This window comes from Salminus brasiliensis, chromosome 6 (genome assembly GCF_030463535.1).
Source record: "Salminus brasiliensis chromosome 6, fSalBra1.hap2, whole genome shotgun sequence".
Taxonomy (NCBI): domain Eukaryota; kingdom Metazoa; phylum Chordata; class Actinopteri; order Characiformes; family Bryconidae; genus Salminus; species Salminus brasiliensis.
The window spans coordinates 5,853,594-5,866,799 of record NC_132883.1 but is presented as its reverse complement, the minus strand read 5'-3'; the positions used below and the strand labels follow the sequence as shown (position 1 = coordinate 5,866,799).

The 13,206-nt window shown below is 45.3% G+C and overlaps 1 protein-coding gene across 2 annotated transcripts in view; it reads left to right on the top strand.

Annotated features, from left to right (window-relative positions):
* plxna3 (plexin A3) overlaps window positions 1-13,206 on the top strand; it is a 223,737-nt gene that overhangs the window by 137,543 nt on the left and 72,988 nt on the right. The gene's annotated exons all lie outside the window — the stretch shown is intronic.

The window sequence follows — 13,206 nt, the reverse complement described above, 5'->3', positions numbered from 1 at the left end:
GTTTGTCTGTGAGGAGTTTGGGTTTTGAGGTCTCCCTGTGTCTGTGTGAGTTTTCTCAGGGTACTCTAGTTTTCTATCAAAAACACACATGGTAGGTGAATTGGCTAGGCTGAATTGCCCCTAGGTGTGAGTGTGTGGGAGGGTATTCCATAAGCACCAGTGTGAGAGCTGAGTGTCCTGTCCGTCTGCAGACATCATCACAAGTGGTAATCATCAGGGTCCAAGCACTATGCGCTATTATGGAACCAGGAGAGCAGAAATGATGTGGACTGGCTTTATTTTATAGATTTTGGGCCTCAGAGATTTTTTTTCTTTTTTTTGACAGTTGTGGGTCAAGAGTTTCCCAGTTTCCCAGTGGCATCAATGGCGTTGGGCTCCACTGTTGCACTCAGACCACCTATGGCTCAGTTGAGACTAGCAAGACGTCATGACATGGTCTGTATTAGGTGATGGAAGGTGTTCATTATAGAGGTTAACTGCTCCACAGTGTCCTGTTGATTGCTCTGTACCGCTCACCGAGTCATCGTTCCTCTCTGGTACCAATGGCCCATTAGGCTGTTGGAAGGTACACCTTCGCTACGGTGGCTCTGGAAAATCCCACAAAGTTAGTGGTTTCTGAGATGCTACCACCCTTCGCCCACTGGCACAGTCATATTACAATATTATGACCAACCCAGGATTGGAAGGAACTCTGCCTGGGGCGTCACAGATAAATGAGCGAGCACTCTAGTCAGTCGTTGCAGTTGTAGGTCATGGGCAAAGGATGTGATCAGAGAATAGACTTAACAGGCACAACAGTGGTGCCCCAGGGGCCATTGGGGATGCCAGAGGGGGACCAGTTACCCTCTATAATGAACACCTTCTGTCACCTAATACAAGCCATGCCATGACGTCTTGCTAGTGTCAAGGGTGGTTATTCCCACTGTTAGATAGATGGTAAATTGCCAGTAATGACCAGTACTGTAATACTGGTAAATCAATGGTGCATTGTCTAGCCCTGCACTGTGTGGCTATTTGTCCACTTCCTGTGGACGTGAAGAGCAGTGTTCATGTGAGCAGGGTGTGAATGGTGTCGTGGCCCGGCTCTGTCCGAGACAAGAAGTGAAACAAAAGCCCTGCTTGTGTCTCAGTCTACCAATACACATGTGACTGCAGCACCCTAAAGCCTCGTGTCCTTCGCTGACCCCCAACCTGACCAACAGCCTTTGAACCTGTATCTCTCGCTCACACAGTGCTCTCACTGAGCTCGAGTCTGCATCTATGTGCTTTAGTTTAGTTCACACAAGCACTTCTTTCATTCAAAAGAGGCACATTGTCTGAGGAACGTTGAGAACTTGCTTGTTTTCAGGTCTTATTTGACCCAAATCAAATTAATTCTTTTATTTTTTTGCATTTGGAGCCTTAAGACATCCACACACATGTGGGATTGTTCCCCTCTGACATGTAGATACCCCTCAGTTGATAAGGGAAGCCACTGTTGCCGGAGGTTTTCAGAAAGCTGCTCTCTGTTGTTTGAACATTAGGCCGAAGTGCTTTTCCAGCCAGTTCTGTAACTCTGCCTCAGAAAGAAAACTCAACAAAAGCTGAATTTAGTTCACATTAGATCATTTATTCATAAAACCTAGTTATGAGAAATGAATTATCCAGTTGACAACGCAGTCTGAAGCATCTGTGTGGGTTTCACCATTCCTCCAGAAGTAGTGGATGTTAAAGTGTCTAGCTGATATTATGTCCTGCAGTATCATACAGTAAGTCAGCTTGAGACCACTTAAAGAAGCAGCTTATTGAACTTATCATATTAGCCCAGATTCAGTCAATCAAGCCTAGATATCTCTAAAGTCTGATGGGCTTTCGGAGATGCTAGGCTAATGTTGCTAACGAACATCAGTGAAGATATTTTTCAGCAGCAGCCTCATAGCACCCAGTCCAAAACTCTAGGAGCAAACTTTAGACACTAAACATGTCTCGGCTGATTTACTGTATCTGGGGTCGGTGGTAATCATCATGTTTATTTGGGTTTTACCAAACTGCCCCTTTCCCAAAGCAGCTAGAGGCAAGTGTGGGATGAGTTACTGTTGCATTTGCACGGTGCTAATCAGGGGAAGACCCAACATTAGCCTTGTGGCTCCCATTGTTGAACTACAGAAGCAAACGTAGGACACTAAATACACTAAAAGGACAGAAATATTGGGACACCTGCTCATTCATGATGGGTTCTTCTGCAGCCCAGATGATTAGAAAGACTTAACCGTCTCACTTACTACTAGATTTTGGAGCACTGCTCTGAGAATTTGATTACATTCGTGAGGATTGTCAGGATGTTGGATGATCACCACCCCACCTCATCCCCACCATCCCTCATTCCAGAGAACGCAGATCTTCCACAGCTCAGGTGCTTGGGGGGGGGGGGGTTATGGTGCCAATAGGATCATGATGTTGATCTGCTCCAGAGAGTCCTATTGTATTGGCAGTACTTCTTCTCTACGGGGTCTAGAACAAGCTGTGTGGATGTGTGCGTCAGCTGTCAGCTTAAGATAAGTCATTAGAAGCATGCATTAGAAGGGGTGTCCACAGACATTTGGACATGTAGTGTGTGTGTCTTGGCTGATCGACTACATCTGTTGTTTACTGCTGGACTGTCGAAGCGCTGATCGGTGGGCTTGCTGGGTGTTTCTCTCGGAGAAGGTCTGGGTAGTTAAGCGAAGCTGACCGCGAAGGTTAGCCGTCCTTGTTTGTGTGTTGCGTTCCTTCTCTGTGGCTCCCAGTGTTTGAGACGTGCTCAAGCGTTTGATGTCTGGCTCCGTGTCGTGTTTCTTGCCAAAATCCTGTTGCGGTAAGCAGAACCATAGTCCTGGCTGGGAATTGGCTCAGCTTTAGAATAGATTTACATCTTTTCTGTTGCCCTTCCCCCTGACCCTCTGTCTCTCACACTCGCGCTCTCTCTCGCTTTCACTGTTTTCCTTTCCCTCTCTCTGTCTCTCGGCCTCTCTGCCACCGCTCGCGCTGTCGTTACACACTCCACTGAGCTGGGAGCAGTAGGTCGAAAGGCTGAGGTGACGGACAAGAAACTGCAGCTGGTTTCTCCTTTTCCGTCACACTGTTTCTCTTCTTTCACGACTATAAAAAGAACAAAACAACACATGCGTCTCGCTGCTACAGCCGCACAATATGGCCGAAACACCACGGTGAGACTGTGCTGTGGCTGTAGTGCTGCAGATTGTGATTAAAATGGCAATTAAAAAGACTATATAAGGTAAAGGTGCACGTATTTAGGTAAAGGATTTAAATATTTAATGTAGCGCTGTTCAAGACGGTGTGACTTAAATGACTGACCGTTGTTGGATCATGTGAATGCAAAATAAAAAAATACTGATAAATGTTTCATAGTAATTAAAGATAATTAAAGAAATAATAAAAAAATCTACAAATCTGCTCACTGGTGACATTAAAAAAATAATAATATAAATATACTGATTGACAAGAACGATATACAAATAACAGCATCAGTATTTTTTTGTGATGGTTTTATAAATAAATATATAAAAATGTCACCCAATCACGGACATACTGGGTGTCAAAGTAGATACATGCAAAAAATCTAAAGGTAATATGAATCTGGCAGTTCTTTACATTAGGCCAGAATTGTTTTTTTTTATCATATTCTTGAAATAAAAATGTAAAATGCAAAAAAATTAATGTAAATAAATAGTTACAAAAATATTAAAAAACACTTTTTTAAATCTCAACAGGTCAAATCTGGCACTTCTTTACATTGTGTCAAAAATGCATTATGAATGGACCAATAGAAATGCCTTTTTACATTGACATCCAGTAAAAATGAAGAAGTTTGTTTCCCCTTTTTCTTGTAAAGCTGATTTTGTTCAACAACAATTAAATTATTCAGATTATTCTGGTGCAGTGAGGTCGGCCTTGTTCCTGTAGAGTACAGGGTCCTTTTACTGTCTGTTGCCTTAAGCTGCTGATGAAACCCAGTCCTGCTCACTTTAATTATGCTGGAGAAAAAAGTAATGAATAGTAATAAATGATTAAATGTAAAATGCACTTTAAAGAAATAAATATAAATAAATGCAATTACAAAAAAACACTTTTTCAAAAGATCGGGTCTGGTAGTTTACGCTGTGTATACATGTCCAATAGAAAAGCTTTAAAATGGCCTGGAATGAAATCTGTAAACACAGACGTCCATAATTAAATGTATAATATATATAATGTATAATGTATAATATGTTATAAGCTTGCTATAAATTTATATGCATATTTCTAATCTGTTACATTAGAGAAATAATCAGCAGTTGTGCTTTAAAATGTGTGTAAAAGTCTGTTCTCACTCAAAAAAAGGTACGTTTACCTATTTTACCCATGCTGCTCAAATATTAAAATTTTTTACTCTTAATCATACTTTTTTTTTTTGTAGTTAGACAATCGGAACAAAGACTGTTGGATGTTAAATGTTTCCCAAAATTATGATCCATTTTGGTAAAAACGGACCACATGACTGAAAATTAGGCTAAAATGTAAGATTTTAATGCAAAGACATAAAGTGTCAACGCTCCAAACACCCCCCTGGGCGTCTGTGATTGGTTGGGACCTTCGCAGCTCATAATTAAACACTGTGCTTGTTTAGGGAGCTAATTTGCATATTCCGGCCTCCTGCTGAACCACTGGCGCAAAGGCCAACACCGCGATGATGATGATGATGATGATGATGTTGATGATGATGATGATGATTAACACACTGTAAATTGTGCAGCCGTAAATTCCCGCTGCCGTGTCACATCGCCTCCGCTGACTCTGTTAACTTTATTTACATCAGGCTTGCTTTCTTTTGCATCATCATTCTGCCCTGATAATATACGCGACTCTCGTTCCTGCAGCGATCGGAATATGAATATTAATCATAAGAAAGTGTGAAAGCTCTGCGGTGCCATAATTGCTTTACAATGGCTGACCCGTTTGGTCAATAGTGAAGTCACTGCCACAGTCACTGTAGCAACCTATTCTTTTTAATGGAAGTCCCTGAGTCTCATTAATATTTCATAACAGTCAATATACAGCTTTCTCCCCCCCCCCCCTCCTCCCCTTTAGTTTATATAGTTCCACAGGCTTGCAGACGAGAAGCCGAGGCGTTTTCATATCTATAATTCTGATGCTATTTCAATTAGAGAAATTATTAACTATGCATATGCTAACTATGCAGGCGCTGTGGAGAGAAACGAGGTTAATTGGATCTGTAATACGACCACGGAGATAATAACGCATAATGATAGCCAGATGAAAGATGAAAAATAATTTGACATGTGATTGAGGGCTAATGTAAGCACAGCGGCAGAGCAACTCGTACGATTAGCGGCCCGCTTACTTCAGAGGGAGAGAGCGGCTGTGTGCACGCGCCGACGCTGACGCCGAGGCGCGGGGAGCGCGGGGGAAAGAAAGGGAGGGGGGGGGTTAGGAGAAAAGAAGAACAGCATCCTTTTCTTTTGTCGTTTCGGGGGGCGGGGTACGAGCGCCCTTCGGCTTTTGGCACATTTTAATTTTACACTTAACTGAACATCAAAGAGATTCCTTATCAGAGTCAGCCAGCAGCAGCGAGATATGCCCATCTCTCTCTCTCTCTCCCTCTCTCTCTCTATCTCTCTCGCTCTCTGTTCTCTCCTTCTCACTTCTCTCTCTCTCTCTCTCTCTCTCTCTCTCTCTCTCTCTCTCTCTCTCTCTCTCTCTCTCTCTCTCTCCACACACCTCCAGGAGAAGGCCTGACAATCTTCTTATCTCTCCCTGCTCCCTATCTCTCTCTCTCTCTCTCTCTCTCTCTCTCTCTCTCTCTCTCTCTCTCTCTCTCTCTCCCTCTCTCCCTCTCTCCCTCGCTGCCTCTGTCACTTGTGAAAAAGATTTAGTCAGCGAAAAGTGATGAGTCATCCAATGTTGATACTGGAGGGAAGAGCGGTCGAGAAGCAGGCCAAGGGATCCTACCCACACACACACACACACACACAAACTCACTCACTCACTCTCTCTCTCACACACACACACACACACACACACACACAGTCGCACATGCGCATGCACGCGTCATCAGTTCAGGAGCTTCCTCCCAGGCGTTTTTGCTGCTGGCTGAGCTGAAACGTGCTCGGTGTGGTTGATCATACGGAGGAGAGCGTGAGTGTTGAGGTGGGCGGAAAGCGTGCAGCCTCTTCTCAGAGAAGATCAGGCCCTAGAGAGCATCACTGCCTAAGCCAGTGGGGTCACCACCGGTACCGCCTGAAAAAAAGGCCAGGAGGAGCTGCTTGAAGAGCATGTGGGGCGTGGAGGAGTGGCTCAGTCAGGAACCTGAAAGTTTTGTCCGTGAGTTCCATGTTTAACCCCCCCACACACACACACACACACACACATGTACGCCAGGGACAGTGATGGGACCATTTGGGGGTTAAACAGGGGTCCCCTGTTCAAGGGGTGTCGATTGGAACCCATGTGAGATTAGGGTGGGCTGTAAAGATGGGGGATCTATTTAGGAAGCCCAGCTGGGTCCCAGTAGCAACACATGTACAAATCCACTCAGAGCCCATGCCCACCTGGAACCCACTGTGAGCCTGGGTGGGTGGTAGAAGTATAACAAGCAGGCTGCTTCTACATGGGTGGACTGAAAACGGTCAAACCGGCTGTGAGTGAGGATACAGCAGTGGAGTGTGTCTGGCTCTTTAGTGAGGAGAGGAAGCTTTGCCCTGATACCTTGGCCCAGCCATGAAGAGCTGCTTCAGGAAAGCACACACAAGCCCTACACAGCCCTGTGTGTGGAGAGTCGGTCTCAGCTCCCAAAGTCACTCCAACGCCAATCCTCTAGCTAATCTGCTAAAAACAGCCTGTTCCTGTTTGTGTCTCTGTTTCTCACTCTATCTCTCTTAGCATCCTCCCTCTGTCTCTCTTTCTCTGTCTCCCTCTCCCCCACTTTCTATCCTCTCCTTGCATTCTTTCCACTGCACAGTCCTGGAGTAGTGAGTGTGCTCGGCTGGAGGGTCGTGACACAGTACGTCGCAATGCACTGATGTGGCAGCATAGCAGATTTCAGCTGCAGTCCTTACCTTATGCTAATGCTAATTCTACTGTATTGTTTGAACATTAGCCATCAACTTCACCTTAAAGGCACCAACATTAAAGGCATTTATTGAGCATCTGAAGTTGTTGGATGTTGAGGGGGGTGAAATAAATGCAGTTATTTAAGCCTATTTACCACCCTGTTATTGTGTCTCCGAATGAAACATCCAGATATTCCTTTTATGGTGGGCTCTGAAGGATGAAAAATTATAAGCTCAGCTCTGATTGGCTGATTGGCTGGTTTACATCACCGTGGAGGCCCACAGGCGCCACCTAGCTTAGCTTTGGTTAGCACTGTAAAAAATGCGTATTATTATACATAATAATAAAAAAAAAACTGTGCAGGAGTCCTGCGCTCCAGGACTGGAGTTCCCCACCCCTGCTGGAAATGGTTAGTAGGACACTTGAAGTTATACATAAAAAAAAAAAAAAATTAATAGATGGGTTTGGAACAATAAACAGAGCTGTAGATGATCCATCATATACGCTATCTGGAAAAAAGTATTGGGACACCAGTTTTTACTACACTGAGGAGCATTGCTGTGAGGATGTTGGATGAGCATCTCCTCACCTCATCATCCCCCAACTCCCCGGCTCATCCCAAAAGTATTGGATGGAGCTTCACCATCCATCATTCCACTGCTCCACAGCTCAATGCTGGGGGGCTTTATACCCCCTCTAGTCCTCTCCTGGCATTAGGCAGCATGGTGCCGATAGGTTCATGCAATAGGTTTATCTGCTCCAAAAAGTCCTATTCTAGTGGCAGTACGTCTCCACAGAGACCAGACAGGCCGTGTTTGTGTGTGTATTTGCACATCTGTTTAAGTCAGCAATGAGGTGCAATTTAAAGTAGCTGAGTGCATTCATTAGAAGCGCTGTCCACAAACATTTGGACGCATAGTTTAAATGATTATTACTGTAGAAAAAAGAACAAAGCACTGTTGATAAGGCAGGTGGTTCCAGACATCTGAATGGTAGTGTGTTCTTACACTCCCTGAGGTTTGTGCGCTCTGTGTGTTTTTCTCCGGCTGGATTAAACCATATGTTTGCCTGTTGACGGATGCGCTCGTTTGCAACCCAGCTAAAATTCCTCATTTCCACATGTACATTCTTTGACCTTCACACAGCCAATTAGATCCGCCACGAGTCTTTAAGTTCCTGCCTTTAACCGGCGCTGAGCGCAGCTGCCATGGAGCATTAAAACCAGGCCTATCCTTGTCGTCTATTAAAATTCACTATTTCCACAGTGGAGACGGGAGAGCAGGTTTTATGTTACCCAGTAGCACATTGGCTATAGCTCCCCACATTGCTGGGGCAGATGAGGCCTTGCTTGGTGTGTGTGTGTGTATGTGCATGTATGTGTGTAAACAGATGGCTTTTGACCTTTCTAAATGGATGATCCACGACCTCTAATTACAAACGGCTTCTCTTCGCCAACTGCCTGGAAAAGATGGGTTTTTCCACTCCTCGCCACCGCTTAGCCCGGAACGGAGGGGTTTCGGAAGGGCTTTCGGAGGGGTTTCGGAGCACGCGGTGCCGCCAACGGCCTGTGACACGTCTCTGTTTTAAAAGAGACAAAGTCGTGAGTGAAGAGTGAATGAGTGCAGTCCCTGCGGGCCGCTGGATGTGAGTTTTGGGTCCTGAGGTATAAAACTTTATGACAGGAGTTAGACTTGGCGGGATAGAGACGTGTGGCAGATTTAGGAGGTTGTTCCGAGCGGGATTTACGGCTGCTGACGGCTTCAGGCCGTGCAGCTGAGACGTTATTTTTCCTCTTTTGGCCCCAAAGCCTAAGTCACCTCTGGCTTCCCTGTGGGACGGCATCAAAGCCCGGTCGGACTCATCCTGGAAAGGCTTGGTTTTACAGTATGTGAACTGCTAGCGGCCCAAAATCGAGATTATCTGTGCTAATTGATAATATCTAGAGCTTGCAATGAATACTGCTTACAGCTGCGGAGGAACCTTGGAGTGGACACAGCAGTCCGCTGAGGAGTCCTCATCGCCATCAGTGCTTTAGCAGTTAACGTTAAAAAGCTATTTCTTCAGCATGACGTCCAAATGTCCTTATGACAAAAGTATTGGGACACCTGCTCATTCATTGTTTCTTCTAAAATAAAAGGTATTACAGAAGAGCTCATCCTGCTTTGTTGTTGTAACTGTCTCTACTGTCCAGGGAAAGCTTTCCGCTACATTTTACAGCATTTTACTGCTTGGATCATCGCTGCCCCACCTCATACCCAACTCCCCAGCTCATCCTAAAAGGATTGGATTGAGCACCATCATTCCAGAGAACATTGGCATTAGGCAGCACGGTGCCAGTAGGTTCATGTTTATCTGCTTCAGAGTGTGCTATTCTATTGGCAGTACTTCCCTACAGGGACTAGACAAGCTGTGTGTGCATTTGCACATCTTCCCTGTTCCCTGAACAGTAGCGACAGTTACTCCAACAAAAACAGGGCTTGTCCTTTAAAGAAATGAATAAGCAGCTGTCCCAATACTTTTGTCCATATAATGTATGTAAACATTATGTGTTACCTGGACATGTGTCTGTGTGATGTAAGGATAGCTTTACTTTTGTGTGCCCTGGTGAGAAGCGTGGCGGTTAGCATTAGCTTATTAGCACTAGCCTTTTAGTGTTAGCCTTTTAGTGAACACCGCTTGACAGACAGCGAGTGGCAGTCGGGTACTGTAACATCCGCCCTTTCCATAGCATTCATCATTACACAGAACCTAATTAGCTCATGTGGATGTTTAACCTTCAAGAGCAGCACTACGGGGAGAGGATCACCCAGCCTGATGGTTAAGAGCACATACACACATGTGCACACACACACACACACACACACACACACACACACACACACACACACACTGGCTGTCCTTTTCCCTGAGGGAGCTCCATGGAATTGCTTCTCCTTACCTACCGCTCCTCTCTCTTTCTCTCTCTCTTACATTCTCACTCTGCTCTCTCTACCGCTCACTCTCTCACTTTTCCCTCTATCTTTAGTCTCTTACTCATTTTTCTATTTCTACTCCTTTACACCCCCCCCCCCCCCTTACACCACACCCACCCCCCCCTTACACCACACCCACCCCCCCCTACCCCATGCACTCTCTGGCCCTACCACATTCTCTTACACTCTCTCCTCCTTCTCACTCTTCCCGACTCCCCCATCTCTCCACACACACACATACACACACACACACTTACACTCCCTCAGGTCTCAGTGGGGCGGCTCTCTTTCATTAACGCACGGTGGCCAGAGGTAATTAATTGTTGGGATGAGTGACACCGGAGCCATTAGCTCAGCAGGAAGGGCTCTGGTGGCTGCGTCGGACGTCCCGCTCGCACAGGAAGTGACACGGCAGGCGTCCATCAGCAGCCAGTGTCCCCAGGGCTGATGAAAAAAGCCCCACTGGGCCTGGCACTGCCGTGGGCCCCGGAGCTGTCCAGCTCTGACTCTAACTCTCTCTCTCTCTCTCTCACTCTCTCTTCTCTCCTCTCATGCCAGCCAGCCAGCAGATAAGCTATCTGGATTTTACATTAGCAAACACTTTTCTGCCAGCGCGGCGAAGGCGGGGGATGGCGTCCAGATTGGCTCTCTATCCACTGATAAGAAAGCGCTGGGAGAAGGCTTTAAGACACGAGTGCCGCGACATTTTTGTGTGGAGTTGGCCTTTAGTGAGGGCTTTGCCCTGAGATGAAAGGCTGTGCAGTCTAGCAGACTTGTATTAATCATCGTCTGTGTGGCTTTGATTTGCAGGTTACAGTGTTGCCTTGAGAAGTGCCAGCACATAAATAAGATCAGTGCACTCATTTAGAAGAGGTTCGGATACAAGCATGATTAGACACTTCAGTATAGGGGGCATTATAATGCTCCTGTGATGCTCTCATTAAGTGTTATCGAGCTAATAGCTGGTAATCAGCTGCCTGCCCGTCATACCAGGCTATATTAGCCTTACTTACCAGTACTTTTGTTTGTCTATTATATGTCATAATCTTTTACATCTAAGAAATGAGCATTATTAAGCCCTTATTAAGCATCATCAAGCTTACCTGGCTGCCTACTACTGCCTATCATACATGTAATAAAAGTGTACCTAAAAAATAGCAGCTCTGGAATCATGCCGATGCTTCACTGACTTAAACAGGGGGAATGGCGCCTCCGTCGTTGCCACTCCAGCCCGGAACGCTGCTACTGCCCAGTGGACCTCTCTCGCCTGAGTTGGTTTAGTGTAAAATTCTGTAGTATTACTCTACCGCCTCAGTCCACATGCTTATTTCCCTTCAGATGACGCTTCTGTAGCTTCCAGCTTGTCCACAAATGCATGTGTACAGCTGTCTATGAAGGGGCGCTCACTGCTTGGTTTGTATTTATGGTAGTGGAGTAAAAGTGAACCATACTCCCCACCTATAGGTGGAGCCCAGGAGCCAAAAAACAACAACAACAACAAAAAACTAATTCTCCTATAATTCTGCTGCTTGGATTTGATTGCATTCAGGATGCATTATGATCACCACCCCACATCTCCCCCCCACAACTCCCCAACTCATCCAAAAGTATTGGATGGAGCACCATCCTCATACAAGAGAACACAGTTCTTCCACTGCTCCACAGCTCAATGCTGGGGGGCTTTATATTCCTCTATATATCCCTCTAGCCCACGCCTGGCATTAGGTAGCATGGTGCCAATAGGTTCATGCAATAGGTTATCTGCTCCAGGGAGTCCTATTCTAGTGGCAGTCCTTCTTTACAGGGGCTAGACAAACATTTGCACATCTGTGTCAGCAAAGGGTGCAACTTATAGTAGCTGAGTGCATTCATTAGAAGGGGTGTCCACAAATATTTGGACATGTAGTGTAACTTTCAAGCCTTCTTTGGACACTGGGTCTGCATGAGCGGTACCTACACCTGACCTGTTAGACTACGACTCCTCAGACTGTCTGAGCTAAGCAGCTGGATGTCTTCATATCCGGAGATGATGTGAACAAGCTGACCTTGCGTAACTCATACATAAAAATGATCTGGACGTGCTTAACTCCTACGTGCCTAGTTATTGCTTGCTAAGTTGGTAATGAGTAACCAGGAGAGTCGCAGCCACCGGCCTGGTAAGGCATTAGGGTGTTAAAATGCCCCCCTGTATTGAAGTGTTGGCGGAAAATCATAGGTTGTATTTTAGCTTCTCTGTGAATCAGCAGTGATTATTTCTCAAACTGCATGATGATGATATGTTTTAAATTCTCCTGCTTTTCTCTCTCTTACAGTTCGAAATAGAGCCTGATTTACACATTTTAATATTCGAGTATCTGTAAGACTTAATGAGCGGATAATTAGTGAACCGCAGGGAAGGAAATCACAGCACAAGAAAAACGGGCTTCAGCCGAAATGAACTTAGGACTGTGGGTTAAAACTTTGAGCAGCACGGAAATGTAGCAACACACATAGAAACACACTGGGGAGAATGTTTCCCATTCAAAACTAGCCAAGGATAGGTAGATGTTGGGTGAATTGCTAATGCTTTTAAACACTAGCTGCTGCAGAATTGATAGCAATGAGGACTCTCCTTCTCAGCACTAGATCTCTTCTCCTCAGTGGACGACATGCCAACATTCTAGTCAAGTGGTAGTGGTTAGCATTACATTTGTTTTTTTTTGTTGTTTTTTTTTTGTTTAGCATTACATTTAACTTTACTTGGCTAGTTTTGAATAAGGAACAGACTTTCAAATGTACACTATATGGACAAAAGTATTGGGACAGCTGCACATTGTTCATTGTTTCCCCCCCGAAATCAAGGGTGTTTCTTAAACCTTTTTTTTTTATCCTGCTGTCTCTCTACTAGCCGAGGAAATCTTTCTACTGGATTTTGAAGGCGCATTGCTGTGAGGAATTTGATTGCATTCAGTTACGAGAGCGTTAGTGAGGTCGAGATGTTGGATGATCACCACCCCATCCCCAGCTCCCCAGATCATCCCAAAAGTATTGGGTGAAGCACCAACCATCATTCCAGAGAAAACAGCTCAGTGCTGGGGGGCTTTATCTAGCCCTCTAGCCCATGCCTGGCATTGGGCGGAATGGTGCCAATAGCTTAATTTTTATC